A 19,618-nucleotide genomic window follows, 5' to 3' on the forward strand; every position below is an offset into this window, starting at 1 on the left:
CAGAGTACAGCCTGCCCCGAGATCCAGCAGGCCATGGGCCTCACAGAGGGGACTGGACACTTCACACAATCCAGGGACAGCTCAGGGGACAAAGTTAAGGAAGCTCTGGGTTTTTTTCCTAATCTTTTTCCTGTCTATGCTCATTTTTATATATGGAAAACTTTGTGTGTTTTCCCCTCTTAACTACTGGGAGAGGTCTCATAATGTTATCAACTCCAGGCTACAGTTTTTAACTTAAATGTGTATCAGCTAACATTTTGCTTGTGATGAAAGATCGAGAGCTTTCCCTCTAAGATCAAGAACAAGACAAGGATGTCTGACATCCACTTCTGTTTGACCTTGTATTGGAGGTTCCAGCCACAGCAGTTAGGCAAGAAAAAGAAATAAAAGACATCCAGATTGGAAAGGAAGAAGTAAAACCGTTTGCAGGTGAGATGATTTTTGTATAAGGACGCTACTAAAAAACTTTCAGAGCTTATTCATGAGTTCAGCAAAGCTGTGGGATGTAAGACCAATGTGGAAAAATGAATCGCATCTCTGTACACTTGCAGTGAACAATCTGAGGGTTAAATTAAGAAAATCATGTCTTTTACAGGAGCATCAGGAATAGAATGCTTAGGAATAAATGTCACAAAAGAAATACAAGACTTAAACTCTGGAAATGACTAAATATTTTGAAACAAATTAAAAGCCTAATTAAGTGGAAAGACATCCTATATATATGGATTGGAAGGCTTAATATCATTAAGACAGCCCTGCTTCCAAATTTAATCTGCAAGTTCAACACAACCCCCAATGAAAATTCCAGCTGGACTCTTTGCAGAAATTGACAAGCTGAGTCTAAAATTCATATGGAAACCTAAGAGACTCAGAATAGCCAAAACAGTCTTAAAAAGAAGAACTAAGTAGAAGGGCTTACACTTATTCCTGATTTCAAAACTTACTACAAAGCAAGAGTAATTAAGACAGTGTGGTCCCAACACAAGGATAGACATATAGATCAAGGGAATAAGATTGAGAGTCCAGAAATAAACCCTCACAGTTACAGTCAGTTGATTTTCAAAGATAGCAGATAAATCAATAGGGAAAGAACAGTCTTTTCAACCAATGGTGCTGAGACATCTGGATAGCTACGTGTAGAAGAGTGAATTGGACCTCAACCTCACTCCACTTATAACTTACACTATTAACCTATGTATAAAGTCAAAACGGATCAAAGACTAAACATAGGAGCTAAAACTGTAAAACTCCAGAAGAAAAATAGATCTAAATCTTCTTTACCTTAAATTAGGCAATTATTTCTTAAATCTGATACAAAAAGCATAAACTTTAGATAAATTGGGCTTCATTAAAATTAAAAACTTTGGTTCTTCAAAAGATGCTGTGAGAAAGTGAAAAGGCAACTCAAAAAATGAAGCAAAATATTTGCACATCATATGTTTTCTAGAATTTTATCTGGAATACGTAAAGAACTCTTACAACGCAGTAATAAAAGACAGACAAATTAAAAAATGGGTAAAGATTTTGAATAGACATTTCTCCAAAGACTATATGCAGGGGGCCAATAAGCATGTGGGTTTTCCCAGGGGGCACTAGTGGTAAATAACCCACCTGTCAATGCAGACTTGAGAGACGTCAGTTCAGTCCCTAGATGGGGCAGATTCCCTGGAGAAGGAAACGGCAACCTACTCCAATATTCTTGTCTGGAGAATCTCACGGACAGAGGAGCCTGGCAGGCTACAGTCCATAGGGTTGTAAAGAGTCAGACACGACTGAAGCAACCTAGCACAGCCCAATAAGCATGTGAAAAGATGCTCAACATCATGGGAGCATGATGCAAATCAAAACCACAATGAGATACCCCTTTGCACCACTGAGAGTTCTAGAATTAAAAAGTGTGATCAATACAACTGTTGGCAAGGATTTGTAGAAATTGGTCCCCTCATGCACTGCTGGTAGAAATGAAAATAGTGGAGCTGCTTTGGAAAATAGTCGGGTGGTTCCTCACATGGCTAAACAGAGTTTCTATAGGATGTAGCTAGTCTGCGCCCAGGTATATACCCCCCAAAAATGAAAACGAAAAACAAAAGCCTGTACACACAAAAGCCTGTACATAAACACGGAAAAAACTCATGTCCATCAGCTGATGAGTGGATAAACAAAAGTGATGTGTCCATACGCTGGAATATTATTTGGCAAGAAAAAGGAGTGAAACGGTGGCTCAGTGGCAAAGAATCAGTCTGTGATGTGGGAGGTGCAGGTTTGATTCCTAGGGTGGAAAGATCCCCTGGAGAAGGGAATGGCAACCCACTCTAGTATTCTTGCCTGGGAAATCTTATGGACAGAGGAGCCTGGCTGCCGTCCATGGGGTTGCAAAAGAGTCAGATGTGACTTAGCAACTAAACAGCAACAACCAAACGCCCCAACACAGAGCTTGAAAACAATCTGCTGAGTGAATACAGTGAGTCATGAAAAGACCACATATTGTGTGATCCCATTTATGTGAAATGTCCTGAATGGCAAATCTGTGGAGACTGAAAATAGATTCATGGTTGCCTAGGATTGGGGTTGGGAGGTTGGGGCAAATGGGGAGTGACTGCTAATAAGCACAGGATTTCTTAAAATGTTCTAAGGTTGGTTGTGCTGACGGTTGCACAACTCTCTGCAACTATTGAGTTATATGCTTGAAATTAGTGAGTTGTGTGATATGTAGATTATATCTCAACTAGCCGTTATTTTAAAAACAAAACACCAACACCACTGCTGTCTATCCATCCCTCCCCCATCACCCCCACTGCCGGTAGTCTCCCTCTTTGCCCATCTCAGATTTCTAGCAGAGGGAGGTCTTTTGCATCCTGTTCCTTTGGAAGTATTTGGGACCCTCCTCTTTCTCCCCTGCCATCCCTCTAGGCCCCTTCTTAGAAAGTAGAATACGCCTCATTCCCCACCCACACATCACTGAAACTTTTCCGTTCTAATCTTGAATCTCGTTTTCTCATAATGGGCTGTCTGGATCTAAGTTAATTATCCTGGAGCGGTTGACTTCATCTGCCATCAGCTGGTTCCACTGGCACAGGTCATGCGTGCTGCAGCAAGACCCAGGCTTGTCTCTTCCTCCGTAGCCCTCTGGGGATATCTGGAATCTGGTCTCACTGCCAAGGGGCCAGGAGAGCCTGCAGCATCCAGCACAGGCCTCCAGGGGAAAGAGAGGTGGGGTTGTTTTTAATGTCAAGAATTGTTGTTCAGTCGCTCAGTCGTATCCAACTCTTTGTGACGCCATGGACTGCAGAACTCCAGGCCTCCCTGTCCATCACCAACTCCTGGAGTTTGCTCAAACTCATGTCCATTGAATCAGTGATGCCACCCAACCATCTCATCCTCTGTCGTCCCCTTCTCCTCCTGCCTTCAGTCTTTCCCAGCATTAGGGTCTTTTCTAATGAGTCAGCTCTTCGCATCAGGTGGAACCCGTCCTTAAAGAGCTTACACCTTAGAAGAATCTTGTAGTGTTTCTGCCCAACTATTAGTTGTAGTGATAGTAAGCTCTTTAAAGGCATTCTTGACATTAAAAAATTCTGAGCAGGTTAGACATGTAATGCTTTATGATTTTAATTGATCATTGAAAACGAAGACTTTTCATGCAAATTGTGCTTGGTTGGTTCTGTGGAGACAGAGTGGTTGGCAGTTTGCTTGACCTCATTTAGATGCGGACAGAGATAATGCCCACTACCCTGTACTGGTCGTCAGTCTGTGCAGCTTGCCATTGATTTGCTGGGAGATTTGACCTTGGAGAGGTCACTGGCCTTTTTGCACCTCAGTTTCCTCATCTGTCTAGTGTGAAGTATGTCTGCCCTGTTGGCCTTGAAATTTGGTTTGACAAGCAGTGAGGGTCTGTGTAGGCGTCTTGGGGCCTTGGACCATGGGGTGAAGGTGACATCCAGGGCGAGGCAAGCCCCCGCAACCCCCTGGCCCCTGCCACTCTTCCTGTGAGGCTGCAGCCTCCTCAGTTTCTCCCCCTGGGCTGGCTGGAAGCCTGGGGGTATCACAAAGGTGCTTCATGTGGGTCCTGGAGAGGGGAGGTGGGGGGTGGGGTCAAAAGAAGGAAAAGTCAGTTTTTAGAGCCCAAAGAGGGGGCAGTAGCTCCCAGATTTAAGGGTTTTGTGAACTGGTTTAAAAAAAAATTATATTTTTTAAAGTTAGGGCCAAGATAGGGTTTCTAACTTCCAATTTCATCACATAAGGACATAAAGCATTCTCATCTACTGTTATTAGTCTTTTATAATATAAGGGGCATTTTATTTTAAGCTTCATTTCCTTCCTTATTTTTACTGAAGGATTGTTGATTTGTAATACTGTGTTAGTTTGAGGCATACAGCAAAATGAGTCAGCTATATGTATGCATGTACATGGTACATATACTTCAGATTCTTTTCCATTTTGGATTATTATAAGACATTGAATATATTTTCCTGTGCTACCCAATAGGACTCGGTGGTTAGTGGTGTGACTATAGTAGTGTGTATCTGCTAATCCCATGCTTCTGATTTATCCCTCCCCCCCTCATTCTGCCCCCTTTGGTAACCCTAAGTCTATTTTCTTTGTCTGTGAGTCTGTCTCCGTTTTGTAAATAATTTCATGTGTCTTTTTTTGGATTTCACATACAAGCGACACTGTATAGCGCGTGTCTTTGTCTGACTCACAGGCGGTCTTCATCTTCACCCCCCGGGCCCAGCACCCTCTCCGCCATATTCGGCCCTCAGCTCCGTACGCCAGCTCCCTCTTTTATTCATTCCATGAATGTTTTCTGGGGGCCTCCTACCTGCCAGTCCGCTCAGAGGCCTCTTGGGAACCCCAGGTGACCGCGTTCTTCCCTTCATGTAAGAGGCTGCCTCCCTCCACTGCTCTCTTAAACAGAACCTCTCGTCTCTTCTCAGAAATTCTGGGCTGAAACTAGGGCCCACGTGCCCAAATCAAGGCCAAGGTCAGAGTCAGCCATGTCACACAACCACTTTCCAGGGCTCCCGGAGGCCCCCTTGCACTCCTTGGACAGAGGCGTGAACCAGGCTTCCGGGCTCATGGCTTGGCTGGTGGGAGTCAAGGCCAGGTCTGTTGGTTTCAAAGCCCTCATTCTTTCCATCATGTCATACAGTCAAGGCAGGGACCAGGGGTCCAACTACTTGACTCCTTTTTGCCCCTGTCTGAGTTCTTCTGGAGACCCCAGGGTGGCAGATTCACATGGGGGCTTGTTGTACAAAGTGCCTGAGATTTGTCAAGGGCGCCTGACCCTAAATACGCAACCCCAGTGGATGGTCTAGTGAGAAAACTTTGTGATGCAGCCTTTGTTTTACAAACTGTGGTCACCTCCTCATAGGTCCTTCGATGGACTGGTCCACTGAGCCTCCTGCAGGTGCCAGGCACCGTGTTAAGTCTGGGGAGACGGAGATGAGGGAGATGGTGACCTTGTGTCCTGGGAGCTCACAGACTAGCAGAAGGTCAGGGGATAAAGCGGGCCTGTGCACCCAGCCTTGGGAAGGTCCACTGGGAACCACGGGCGGGACCTTCCTGGGGTGGGTGGTGGCAGCAAAGATTTAAAAACTTTTTTGGCTATTCTGGGTCTTACTTGCTCTAGTTGCAGAGAGCGGGGGCTAACCCTTAGTTGCGGTGCACCGGCTTCTCATCGCGGCGGCTTCCCTCGTTGTGGAGCTCAGGCTCTAGGTGCGTGGGCTTCAGTAGTTGGGGCACACAGGCTAAGCGGTTGCGGTTCCAGCTCTAGAGCCCAGGCTCAGGGGTCATGGCTCATGGTCTGGTTGCTCTGCAGCATTTAGGATCGTCTCGGACCAGGGATCGAACCTGTGTTCCCTGCATTGGCAGGCAGATTCTTATCCACTGCTACTGGGGAGGTCTGAGAGGACTTTTTCGAATTGGGCTTTGAAGGGTGCCTAAGAGTTTGCCAGGACAGCCATGCAATTAGCAGATTGCTAAAAGGCGAGGATCAGTAGTGGCGTTCAGTCCTGGAGACTGTCTGTGTTAGTGTGTGCGGCGACACCCTGGAAACAGCTGGGAAAGTCAGTAACTGTTTGACTTCCTTTATTTACTTACTGCCCAGGGCTCAAGGAGAGTGAGAAGGTAGTTTTACAAAGATGCTGGAAGAATAAACTCCTCGAGGGCATACACATTTTTTTCCAGGTAGATAAAGAGAGACCTTATTAATAATGGTTTCTGCTGGCTCCGTTTGACCTTGCTCTGAGGTCTCAGAAATTTGTCCTCTTTTTCTGTTATTTGGAGACAGGGGCCCCTGGCCTAGGCGATGGGCTCTGTTTTGCAGACTGTGTTCTTGTCTGTGGATCAGCAGTCACGTAACACTCATTTACCTCAGGACTTGTACAGAGTGGGGTGGTATTGATGTGTGAGCCATTTGGCAAAATATCCTTGCTTATAATTGGCAAGAGGACCGGGCTGAAGACGTTCTGTCCGAAGGCCGACTCCACGGTCCAGATGAGGTCCTGGGCTGCCCCCCACACGTTGAGGGAGAGATGAGGTGGGGTACAGAGAGAAAGAAGGTGGGAGTGACAGACAGACACGGACAGACCTGCAGAGAGAAGGAGGTGAGGAGACCAAGAGAGAAGGGAGGGGAGAGACGGAGAGAGACACACAGACACGGAATGAGAGCCGGAAAGAGACGTGCAGAGTAGGAGAGAGACACGGGGGGAGGGAGACTGAGAAACACAGAAGGAAGTGGGGACAGGTGGGGAGAGAGACGCAGAGACACGATGGCAGAGATGGAGAGGCAGGGAGAGAGACATGCACAGATGGAGACACTCAGAGGCAGGGTGGGGAGAGAGGCAGTAGATACCCTACCCTGGACCCTGGGGTACGTCCTGTGAACGAGGATGTACTCGGTGCACCAGCTCTACCCACGTGGCCACCGGCTTTCCTGGTGACTCAGACAGTAAAGCATCTGTCTGCAGTGCAGGAGATCTGGCTTCGATCCCTGGGTCGGGAAGATCCCCTGGAGCAGGAAATGGCAACTCAGTCCAGTATCCTTGCCTGGAAAATCCCATGGACGGAGGAGCCTGGTGGGCTATGGTGCATGGGTCGCAAAGAGTTGGACATGACTGAGCGACTTCACTTTCTTTATCTATCAATTGACACCCAGCAAGGTTAGGTAACCTGCTTAAGGACACATAGCTCCCAAGTCCAGGATGGAGACTGTCTTCTAGCCCCAGGGTCTAGGGGGTGGCTTTGAGTTAGGTCTCAAAGGACAGGTTGGGGGGAGAAGCTCCAGGTGGGACAGATGATCCAGACACTGCAGAGGTGGAGGCACCTGCTGTATGCTGGACCCCTGGGTGTGGGCCTCACACACACTGTCTCCTTCACCTGCAGCCACTCAGAAAGGCTCAGTAACTGGATGGGATGGGGATCCAGTCTGTCTGGCCCCACAGCAAGCCCATGACCTGTGGCCACACCACCCTGGGGCTTGGCCAGTGGGGAAAGAGCACCCGAGTTATCTCCCCAGTGTTGGCAGCTCTAAGCGAGCGTCCAATGTACTGAGAAGCTCTCACCTTTATTCTCCAATGCCTCCTGTGGGCTCCAAGGCCCAGCAGCCTCCCCCAGACCTCAGCTCACCCACTCCCCCAGGTCCAGCTCCTCCCCTGGGCTCCCGTGTGTGTCTCAAGCTCCACCACATTTGGGGGCTCACACTTTCACTGGTTACCCAACCCTCAATCCTAGCTGTAAATCCTCCTCATCTTTAAACCTGCTTAAACAGTGATGCTGGGACTTCCGTGGTGGTCCAGTGGCTAAGACTTCATGCTCCCAAAGCAGGGGGCTGAGGTTTAATTCTTGGCCAGGGAACTAGATCCCGAATGCCACAACTAAGACCAGATGCAGCCAAAATAAAAAACAAACAAGTCAAAACAGTGATGCACTCCACCTGTACGATGGGCTCTTCCTGCTCCTACTGTGAGCTCACGTCATCCGTGCAGGCAACTGTGTCCTTTTATAAAGTTTCCGGGGCCGAGTGGGGGTCGGGGAGGACTGCTGGGCACCCACAGCAGCTGGGAGGTGGCCGGGGGAGCAGGTGACAGCCACGTGGTGGAGTTCACGCACCCTGACCCAGCCCCGGTCATGTGTACCCATTCTCTGGTATCCTTCTTTCCTGGACAAGTGTTTTCCTTATTAATTTGCAGTGCCTCCTATCTTACTCCTTCATCTACGGCGTGAGCTGAGTGGTACCAGCTGTAGTCTCACACCTTCTGTGGTGCTGATGTGGGCAGAGGCTGCAGCAGGTGCTGATAAACGACCCAAGACGGATACGGGAGGGAGCCAGCCCTAGTGGGCTGGGACACAGTGTCCACAGAATTCTGCCCCAGTCAGTTTCACATCATTGCCAGTGATGCGATTCCCCCAAGGAGTGTATTAGGGAGGGCAGAAATGCCCTCTCTTGCATCGTTATTAGATTCCTGTAAATTAAGCGTAGAACCAGAATGTTCTCTTAAACATCACGACCATCCCTTCCCATGAGGTGTTTACAGAACGCTTGTTATTTACTCCTGTTGTTTTCCACACTTGCAGTTTAGAGAAGAAAATCAAGAAATCATGGTTTTTTTCCCCATACAGTCCCATCCCCAACAGCAATAACAAGAGAACCGTCTTCCTGTTATGAAATCGCTGCAACCTCTTTAGGCAGGAAGAATGTTTTGTTACCAGGGAAGAGAAAGCATAAGCAGCAGAGGGAGTGGGTGGGTGGGGAGCGGCCACACCTCCACAGGTGGACCACCCCCTGCTCAGGCCTGCTAACCTGCAGACACTAGCTGTGACCTTGAGCTGTACCACTCACCATTCATCTTCCTCTCAGCCTGCTTCCTTCCACGGTTTCCCAGAAGCCTTTGTTCTGGTCCACAATGAATTGTCAGGAGAAGGAAGATCGTCTCTAGCTAAACATGGTCCTGCTTGCAATGATTCTGGTCCCACTTTATAATGGACAGGTATGCAATGTCAGGTTGTCAGGATAGCTGCGTCTAGCCTTACTCTTTTATTAGAAAATCCAAGGAGAGAAACGAGAATAAATTGGTAGTGGAACCATCTGAAGAGCCTCCTCTGACTTCAGAAATTCCTGGCGGTCACGACAGTAGCTGTCTGGTGGGCAGAGGTGCAGGCTGGCCCACTCCCCTTCCTCTAGATGGAGTTGAGCCTAGCAGGTGATCTGGCCACCCCTGGCCGGGTGCTTTTGCATCCGAAGGCCTGCCTTTTACCTGGTTTCTCCCGCATCTGTTTTCCTTGGTAGTCCTTGCAGGAGAGAGTTTGAAGACCGGCAGTTAAGAAGCTGAGATGAGGCGACTTTGTGTCCCAGCCATCCCCAATCCTACCCCGTCCTCCTGGCTGAGCTCAGAGTATCAGCACGGAGCGTCCTTCTCCCACCCTCTGCCCTGAGCCCTGGCGACTGGGGCCCGTCTCTCTGCAGAAGGAGCCTCCTGGTTAGAGACCTGGGCCTCAGAGGCCAGGAAGCCACGTCTCTGAACTGTGAACATGCCGGCCTTCCAGTCCCGCCGGTGGTGGGTGACCTCACCCTCCAAACCCACACCATCCACAGCACCCACTTCCTTTCTGCCCAGGACCCTGGCTTTAGTGCCATCGTGGCCCTAATGTCAGGCCAGCTTCTCTCCACCCTGGCCAAGTCCAGCAATCCCAGCAGTGGTGGGTGATTCTGTTTCCATATTTAGGGTTGCAGTAACACACAGGGAAAACCCTTTCCAGTGGAAGTTTGGTTCCTCTTTCTTCCCCATCTTGAAAGACCCTGCCTTTGCTCTCCGCCTCCTTGCACATTATCACCCTCGGTTTAGCACGAGGACTGAACCTTCACTCACTTGTTCTTCATCATTCATTCTTCAGCTGACATTCCCCTGGATCTCGTTTTGAGGGCATTGGTCACTAGCAAAGGCTCCCGGTCTCTCAAGAGCGGTCAGACCCCAGGAGCACCCTGATGGAGGCTAAAGGGGGAGGCCTGACTCCCTCAAGGTTTGGGGTGTCAGGGAGGCATTCCTGGAAGGGGCTGTGCAGGGAGAGCTCACTAGGGGTAGGGAGGGGGGTGGGGGTCCAGGCACGTGAAGCCTTGTTCAAGAAGCTGAGACGTTCCATGGACACCACCCCCCACCACCACCTCCAGGAAGGGTGGGCTGAGCTTTTGGAGCCTATCTGATGGCCTTTTATGAAATACTGAAAAGTGGAAAGCAAGGACAATAAAGCCAGACCTCATCAAACTTCGCTTGGGAGAACGAATGCCCTCTGATGGGAATCCAGCCATCTTCCGAGCACGAGGCCTGAGCCCTGTGCATGGTCCAGGGTGGTTCGCTGGGGGTCTCACCCCTCTCTCGCTCTCCCCTTCCCTCTGGTCCTCCTCTTCTCTCTTCCTTTCATCACACTTTTCGTCACTTAGTCGGCAGCCGTCTCTCAGTAGCTTACTCAGGCTTGTGCCATGCATCTGTGCGTAGCTGGGACCCTGTGGGAGTGAGATGGCCAGACGCAAGCCCTGCTCTCATGGACCTCATCACCTGGCCTGTTGGCTGGGGGCCTCTGTGCCTATAAATATTAGATCAGGATGGGTGTGACTATCCTGGAAACCCTGGTGTACATGGTCACCCTGGGGCATTAGATGGTCGTAGTCTCCCAGGTGATGGGGGATTGGTCAGGAGTGGGTGGAGGATGAAAGAAAGAACAAGCTGGTTTCATTTTCTTTCCATCATCTCGTGAGGAATGTTTGCAAAAGAACGCACATCTTGCTTTCTCTGAAATTTGAATCAGTTATCTTTCATTGTTATTGTTCAGTTGCTAAGTCGTGTCCGACACTTTGCAACCCCCTGGACTGCAGCACGCCAGGCTTCCCTGTCCTTCACTACCTCCTGGTGTTTGCTCAGATTTATGTCCATTGAGTTGGTGATGCCATCCAAACATCTCATCGTCTGTCGCTCCCTTCTCCTCCTGCCCTCAATCTTTTCTCGGCATTGGGGTCTTTTGCAGTGAGTCAGCTTTTTGCATCAGGTGGCCACAGTATTGGAGCTTCAGCGTCAACATCAGTTACCTTAATTGCTTTCAAATGATTGGAAGGGAGAACTCCCAGCAAAGGATCTCGGCCAAGCCCAGCTCTCTCCTCATTGTTTTCGTGAAGCCAGTCCCATCTGGGACTTGAGATGGTTGATTTGTCAGTTACTTTGTTCCCTAAGCTGTGTGTGTAATGCTTATTAACATTCTGCTCACAGCCTTTCTTAGGTTGTAGATGTTGCTCAGTTATATCCGAAGGTTGGGCTCTCATATGGAGAAGGCGATGGCACCCGATTCCAGCACTCTTGCCTGGAGAATCTCACGGACGGAGGAGCCTGGTGGGCTGCAGTCTGTGGGGTCGCGAAGAGTTGGACAGGACTGAGCGACTTCACTTTCACTTTTCACTTTCATGCATTGGAGAAGGAAATGGCAACCCACTCCAGTGTTCTTGCCTGGAGAATCCCAGGGATGATGGGCTGCTGTCTATGGGGTTGCACAGAGTCGGACACGACTGAAGTGACTTAGCAGCAGCAGCAGCAGGGCTCTCTTATGGTGACTGTGTCTTTCGATAATCACGTTAATAACATTTCCATGGCTCTTGAGAGCCTGCCGAGTGCTTTCATATACATCAGCTAATTTGATTCATGCAATATCCCCAGGACCTGGGGTTCTCGCCTCTCTTTCATAAGGAGGAAACCGAGACTCAGAGAGGTCAAGTGATGCGTCTAAGCTTACATAGCTGATACATGGTTGAGCAGAACCTCCGTGCTGGTTTGATTTGACTATGCTGTCCTTGAGTTCGGGTTTCTCAATCCCGCCAGTCTTTATTGAGCGCTTGCTATAGGCAGTATCAAAGGGGAGAGTGGAGTGCAGGCAATAGCAGGCAGAGCTGCTAGGCAGACTGGTGGCTTTGGGGGAGGGTGGCAGCCTCAGGCCAGGGGAAGAGCCCCGGGCAGGTGTGTGGGTGGCGCCTGGACCATCAGGTGGGGACAGCACCTGTGGGAGGCTAGTATAGCAGCGGGCAGAGCCTCAAATGCCTCTGGGTCCTGCTCCCCTGAGAGGTTCAGGCTGGTGTTCTTGGGGGTCTATTTCTATGGAGAGACATCCAGGGAGAGTGGCAAGAATGGGGCAGGACCGTTTCTGCTCTTCCCTTGTTTAGATGAGCCTTCATTCCTTCGGGAAAGAAAGGTGATCCTGGGGATGGAAGGAGGCCCAGGCCTTCACAATGTGCTATTGTGGGCTGCAGCCAGTTGGCAGCCAGACGGGGGAGTGTAGCAGTCCCTGTGCTTATCTGCAGACAAGGGATCCCGTTTCTGCCGCTGCAGAGAGAGGGAGGCAGGCCCCAAGGCTGTGCAAAATGCCCGCTTGTTTCGGGGGGCACCTGCATGGCACCTGCCCCGGCCCCCACAGTGAAGGGAGTGGGGAGCGCTGCCTACTCTGTCCTCTGTCAGATAGAAGTGCTCCTTTAAGGGACTGCTTTGAATGGTGGCTTTTAGCAGAGCCCTGGCCTGTATTGCTTCCTTTGTGGCTCAGCTGGTAAAGAATCCGCCTGTAATGCGGGAAACCTGGGTTCCATCTCTGGGTTGGGGAAGATCCCCTGGAGAAGGGAAAGGCTACTCAGTCCACTATTCTGCCCTGGAGAATTCCATGGACTGTTTTAGTCCACAGGGTTGCAAAGAGTCGGACATGACTGAAGCGACTTTTACTTCACTTTCACACTGGCCTGTATTAGAAAGGATGAGGTCGGGTGTTTCCTGAGTAGCGAGGGATCTTAGGGTACTGCCTGGCTGGGACTCTCCAGCTCAGAGAGGGTAAGTGGTTTTCCCAAAGACACAAAGCCTTGCGGAACCATTCTCTCTAGCTCATGCTGAGTTTTTTGAGTTTTTTTTTTTTGAAATGGGCTTTGAAGATAAGTGGGATTCTCTTGTTTTTTTTCAAAGACAAATATAGTAAAGAGCAGTGTAGCCATTCTTCTGAGGTCAGTGTGACACTGTGGCCAGGAGGAAGAGCATTTCTGATTCAGAGGGCTTGGCCGTGTGAAGGGAGCAGTGTGCCCACCAGCATGGGTGGGTGGAAGTCCCCCCACCACCATTATCTCCATTCTGCAGCCCCCAGACTTGGCCATGTCCACGTGGGCTCTCTCTCGTAAACTTTTCCTGCAGCATTTCAGTTCTATGAGAGATGCTGAGGCGTCTCTGTGTTTCTGGAAGAGGTGACCCACTCCCCTCAGAACCACCAGGAGAGCTGGCTGGGGAAGTGAGACTCCTGGGACCTCCCAGACCTGCCGATTGGAATCCCCAGGATGAAGCCTGGAACCTGCATTTTAAACCAGCTCCCAAGGTCAGCCAAGGTGTGAGCGCCCCTCACCCAGAGCCAGGACGGAGGTTCAGATCTTGAGCCTGCCCCGTGGCTGTGCCCTCAGATCAGCCGTTTCCCAGTCCCTGAGCCTTGGGATTTAGTGTGTAAGGCGGAGACACCATGCCTGCCTTGGAGGTCAAGATCGCCTAACGTGTGCCCGGGGCGTGGTGGCCTTCAGTGGGCCTTCTCACTGGTGATCAGGGCAGGGTGATTTGGGGTGCAGAGGGGTGCAGGAGCTGGGTGGTGGGATGTGCCCGCTGGGAAGGCGTCTGGCCATGAGCAGCCTCCCAAAGGAGGTGGCCTTTGGGACTGGGGAAGAGACTGTGTTTAGGGCCTCGAAGCTGCAGCTTACGAAGAGCCTATAGGGACTCCTGGAGATGGTGCCCTCTGGCCCTCTGTCGGGTACCCAGGCTCCCAGAACTTGGGGTTCTTTGAGGGCACTCAGAGCTGGCTTCTTGCTTGGGGAGGTGGTATTGGAGTGCACCCACACGCTTGCCCTTCCCTTGGGGCTCCTGATTTTCCGAGTGTTGTCCGTCCTATCCTCTGCCCTCCAGAGCAGCCGCAGACTGGGAGTGGCTGATGGAGGGCCTGGTGCCTGCGGAGGAGCCCCCAGGACCACCTGAACCTGACAGCTATTGAGAGGACACTCTCCCCTACTGGTTTCCACGGCACTTCCCTTCCCTTCCCCTGACTGCCTCCTTGCCCAAGTGTCCTTGCCCCTCCTGTCATGCCTTTACCCCTTTCCTGGGGGGACTGAGCCCCCTCCTCTGTGCCTGCAGCCCTCCCACGGCAGGGGCAGCACCTGCTTATAGGAGATGAGGGTCCTGCCACCACCCCCCGCCACCACCCTGTGTTCCCACTGTGTATCCTTTAGTAGCTGGGACCTTGAACTCAGGAAGGCCCTTTCCTGAGCTGCACGCTCCCGCATCTAGGTGAGGTCACCTAGGTGTCACCAGGCACATGCATCCTGGCCCCTCTGACACCAGCCTGAAAATGACTTGCCCAGGGAGCTGGGTGGGAGAGATTTGTGTCCCCCTCCCCTGCACACGCACACACACACACACACACACACACTTTGGAACTAGAACTCAGGTCCTCTGACCCTGCTTTTGCTCCTCCCCGGTGATGCTGTTGAACAGTAAGTGAAAGTGAAAGCCGCTCAGTTGTGCCCAACTCTTTTTGACCTCAGGGACTATACAGTCCATGGAATTCTCCAGGCCAGAATACTGGAGTGGGTACCTGTTCCCTTCCGCAGGGCATCTTCCCAACCCAGGGATCGAACCCAGGTCTCCTGCATTGCAAGTGGATTCTTTACCAGCTGAGTGGGTGCCCTCGCCATATACCTGCCCCAGGCCTTCAAGTTTCACCCAGGCTCTGAGAAGACAGGGCACGAGGGAGCCCCGAGAAGCCGATCTGGACCTAACCCGGGTCTTCTGCTTTCTGGAGCCCGCTCCTCCCACCATCTTCCCAAGGCCGCACCTCTCCTGCTGGATGCAAGTCCCCACCAGCCGTGTCCTGTGGGCCCACCCTGAGCGCCCACCAGACTGGAATGTGGACCCTGAGGGGTGCTTTGTGCACCAGAAGCGTTCCCTGCTGGGCTCCTGTAAATAGCAAAATCTCAAAACTCACCTACAGCTCTGGTTTTCCCAGAGAACATGTATCTGACCATCCCCAGCTGACGGCACTTGGCCCACCTGATCTGAAGCTTCCTTCCTCCGCGGCCCGTCCATAGCCTCAGCCTCCCACCTCAGTGGCTCCAGCCCTACCTCGGTGGCCTCTGGTCCCTGCCCTGTCTGCCTCTAGGCTCCCACAGCCCTGCACTCCCCTGGACTGTATACTGTCCTGGTTTCTACTCCTCGGCATGGACACTCTGCCTGTGCATCTCTGAGCCTCTAGCGGTAGGCACAGGGAGCCCTTGGCACTTGGCGCCAGTGTTTGACCTTAGATCAAGGAGGCTAGAGCTGCAGGAGCCCCTGAATTTTTGTCAAAGTACCAGAAAAGCTCTTGTCCCCTTGCACGGCCCCCTGACTAGAGCCCCCCATGGATCCTTGGAATTGCAGTAAGCCTCGTGCTGGGGGTGGGTCTGCCCTGGACACCTGAGCTGCCCAGGGTCCTCGTGAGTCACATGGTTCTTAGTGCCTGTCCCGGGACTTGGCGACTGCACGTGTGCACGTGTGTGTTAGTGTGTGCCTGCCCACAGGTGTGCACCCACGGTCGCTGGACTGGAGGCCCCGAGTGCAGGGCAGGTCCCTCTCTTCTTTGTCCCCCAGACTGGCATTTAATCCCATGGTCAGTGGAGCTTTGGTGACTGCTGGGGACCTTTCTCAGGATCCTTTCGACGCCTCACGATGCTGCAGGCGCTCAATCCCGGAGCTCCGTGTGTCACGTCCTCGTTGCTCCCTGGCACACCTCCCATGGTCTCCGCAGTATTTCCTCTGGGTCACCGCCACCTTCCCCCACTGCCCCCAGGGACAGCGTGGGGCGCCGGGGCTCCGGGTCCCGGGTGTATGTTTGGGTTTGAATGATGCGTGTTTACTGAGCTTCCCTGCTGCCCACACCAGCAGCTCCAAATGACATTTCAGGAATTGAATTACGACATTTCAGTACTTGCAGAATCCAGGAATAGATAATTTGATTATATCTGTTGGAAGTCATTGCCACAACTGGCTCCGTTTCTTCGCCAACATCCCTCCCTTGTGGGGAGAGACAGCAGAGGAATGCCGCAAGCCCTGGATTGTCCTCGGAGCGCGTCTCCCAAGCCAGTGGCCTTTTCTTGGGGTTGGGGAAAAGCCCTAGGCTGCCTCCAGGCAGGACCTGGACCTACCTTGTGTGCCCCTGGTGCCCGATTGCCCAGCCTGCCCTGTGTGGCAGAGCTGACCCAGCACCCAGACCGGCTGAAGGTGCCGCTCTGGGGTCGTGGCCAAGGCAGAGGCCTGTTCCTCCCACTTGAGGGGCCAGGGAGTGGGGACGACCCCGCCATGCCTGAAGCTGCATCAGGACTCTCCAGGCCTGATCTCTGGGCTCCATCTCACCTCTTCCAGGTTGTTTCTTTGGGGCTCACATGTCCCATGGCCGACTGCTGCTTCCTCTGCCTCCTAGGGAATTCTCTCTGGGGTTTCCCAGCCTCGTGGTATCAGCGAACCTGTCAAGGTCGCAGGGCGCCCTTCTTGGCTCTTCAAGGACATCTGCCTTCCTGCCTTCTGGCTGGGAGTCCAGCGGCTGGTTGAGTGTAGACACGTGCCCTGGGCACCTGTCTGGGTTCTGTGTGGAGCTGAGCTGAGCCCTGGCCTGGCCCCTGTCCAGGGTGTGAGCCCAGACGTGTCTGCTGAGACGAGGGGGGCGGGGAACCCCTCCCAGCAGTGAGACAGGGCGCAGGTGTAGACCCCAGTGTCCAGGAAGAAGTGAGTTTTCCTAGTGAACTTAAGAAGAGAGGTTCTGAGCCAGGAAGGACAGCTCGATGCCGGCTCCTGCCCTCCCCCCCTGCTCTTTTGGGGCCCTTCTCTCCGTGTTCTCAGCCTGAGGACGTAGCTGGAGCCTCTTGCTTGGGTGGTTTTAGGCGTAGGGTTAGGCTCCATGGGATCCAGGCCCAGGGCTTGTTATTTAGTCACTCAGCCATGTCCAGTTCTTTGTGACCCCATGGTCTGTAGCCCGCAAGACTCCTCTGTCCATGGGATTCTCCAGGCAAGAATACTGGAGTGGGTTGCCATGCCCATCTCCAGGGGATGTTCCTGACCCAGGGATCGAACCCAGGTCTTCTGCCTTGGCACACAGATTCTTTACCATCTGAGCCACCAGGGGCTTCCCAGGGCTGGGAACCCGCTTTTGTCTTCCATGTGGGGCCTGAGCCCTGTTCCGGACATGGACCTGTGGGAGTGTAGCCAAGCTCCAAGAAGTGAGAAGGGGGCTGGCACAGGGCAGGAGGCAGGTTGATAACACAGGTCTTGTTTGTGGTCGCTTGAACGAGCAGGGCCCGTGGACCTCCTGGTTGCCTCTGGTTCAGTTCCTTCTGATGAACAGCAGGTTCAACCACTGCGGAACCTGCTCCTGCCCCAGGGGCTCTCTGGCCAGTGAGAGGTGTCCTCACAGTGGTCCTGAAACAGCTCCCGTGACCAGCAGTGCCGTGGGAGGGATCTGAGGAGGAGGTGGCAGTTGAGCCAGTCAACGCTGTCACCTTTTGATTCCCTCTTTTGTTGTTTCTGTATGTTACTTATTTATTTTTTTATTTTTTCTGCCTGTGCCATGTGGCATGTGAGATCTTAGTTCCCTGACCAGATATCAAACCTATGCTCCCTGCATTGGGAACACGGAGTATGAACTCCTGGGCCCGCCAGGAAAGTCCCTTGATTCCTCCTTAATCAAATAGTATATGCTGTGTTTGGATCCACCAGAGAAAGCTGCACGAGAGCTCAAAGGAAGCATGAGTTCAACTAGACCGGAATTAATTATGCTTTAAGAGGTTCAACTTGGGATTTTGAAAAAAGCGAAAGGCACTGGCCTCGCTGGGCCACTCCCAGTGTGTCCTTGAAACCTTTCCACTCCTTGAAATGTACTTCTAAACATTCTGGAAAAACCAACTTTCTCCTTCCATCAACAGCCCTTATCTCCACATGCAGGCACATACCTACCTGGTCCACTTATCGTCGAGAGCCGACTGGGCTGGGCCCCCGGGGCTGCTGGGGACTCAGGTATTATGTTTGGCAGCCTGCCCAGGGCAGCCCAAGCTTGTCCTTGGAGGGGGCCCCAGTGGAGGGAGCGGAATGAACCTAGGAGCCCTTTTCTTCTTTCTCTCCCGAGTCCCCCTCTCCCCTTGGTCAGTCCCTGCTTCCCCATCCCAACGCCTCTTCTTAGTTCGCTTCCAGCCTGGTTCCCAGCCATCCCAGTGGCACTGGGGCGTGGGGTGGAGGACAGAGCTGCAGCACCTGTGAGTGTGTGTCCATCGTGTCCACGGCTGCATGCACGGAACCTGGTGTGTGTGTGTGGTGTGTGTGTGTGTGGTGTGTGTGTGTGGTGTGTGTGTGTGGTGTGTGTGGTGTGTGTGTATGCACATGTGCTCACAGGGGACTTTGGGGTTAGGATTTTTTGGCTGTTCCGTGTTTGTCCCCAGCTGTGGAAGTTCAAGCCCCCTGTGTGCAGAACCAGACTGTCTCTCTGAGGATTGGTTCATGGGCTGCAGGCAGGAAGACGAGGTGCTGGCCTCCGGGTGGCTTGGATCGCCTCAGAGCTGAGTGGGATCCCTCGTGTCAGCAGCCCCATGGCGCCAGGCCGGGCTTGGCCCCGGTCCCGATCAGGAAGCCGCAGTGGGTGGCAGGCTGTGACTGGGTTCACTGCACTTGGACAGTTCTCTGCTCCTTAACAGGCTGCTTCCCATCCTTATTTCCTCTGCCCGACGAGCCTGCAGATGCAGAAATGTACCTCGAGGGCCTGCGCTCTCTTACCTAAAAAGCCCGAGAGCCCCGTGGCTTACCTGTCGGTGTCTGGTGAACAGACTGCAGTCTCATTTCACCAGCTGGCTCTGCTTGCCCCTTGGCTCCGTGTCCGGTTCTGATCGTTCTTCAACTGGGGCTGAAGATCTAATGTGCCGCGTTTCCGGGGCGCGAGCCGCGTGGCTCTGCGGGCTACGTGGCTCAGGTGAGGGTGGAGGGGTGCTTCTTCGGGGCGCGGTTTGGTTCTGTCTGAGTGTGTTGAGTGCCCGTTCCCTGCCCTCCATCAATTATTAACCCCCTACTGTGTTCCAGACGCTGCACTCCGTGTGGGGGGCACACGATGGGTGAGGCTTGATGCCCGAGAGCCCAGGTGGGTTGGGAGGTGAGCAGGGAGGCATATATGAGACACGGTGTCATGGGCACTGCCACTGGGGCAGCGGGAGCCCACGCTCCCTGGCCTGTAAGCTGAAGCTGGTCCTGGGGGAGATGGTTAGCCCCCCATGGCCTCCAGAAGCCCCCTGGACTCTCTCCCTGCCCCTGATGTTTCAGTGCCTCCCTGAGTTAGCAGATCAGCACCACAGGGCCCCCCTCCAGCCTCATTGTCCCCACGCTGGCCTTGCCCCGCAGGTGGGACAGTCTTGAACAGGTGTGATACTGGGGGCTGAGAGCTCCAGCCAAGGCCAGGCCACTGAGGCCAGCAGGCCTGGGCGCCTAGGATGCTCCAGGACAGAGATCAGCCTGCGGGCTGGGAGAGGCGGGCGGGCCGACTGGAATGGGAGGCAGGCAGGAAACTGAGGCCTGGA

At 52.6% G+C, this 19,618-nt stretch overlaps 1 protein-coding gene across 5 annotated transcripts in view; it reads left to right on the top strand.

The window, feature by feature from the left end:
• HPCAL1 (hippocalcin like 1) overlaps positions 1–19,618 on the top strand; it is a 118,209-nt gene that overhangs the window by 45,901 nt on the left and 52,690 nt on the right. The window contains exon 1 of one of the 5 annotated variants that reach the window (XM_069580196.1): positions 18,135–18,313. The exons of 2 other annotated variants lie outside the window; for them this stretch is intronic. The gene's annotated coding sequence lies outside the window, so the exon portion shown is untranslated. Of the gene's footprint in view, positions 1–18,134; positions 18,314–19,129; positions 19,186–19,618 lie in introns of those variants that run through there. 2 more of the 5 variants (XM_069580199.1, XM_069580197.1) reach the window with 2 other exon arrangements.

Source organism: Ovis canadensis, chromosome 3 (genome assembly GCF_042477335.2).
Source record: "Ovis canadensis isolate MfBH-ARS-UI-01 breed Bighorn chromosome 3, ARS-UI_OviCan_v2, whole genome shotgun sequence".
Classification (NCBI taxonomy): Eukaryota; Metazoa; Chordata; class Mammalia; order Artiodactyla; family Bovidae; genus Ovis; species Ovis canadensis.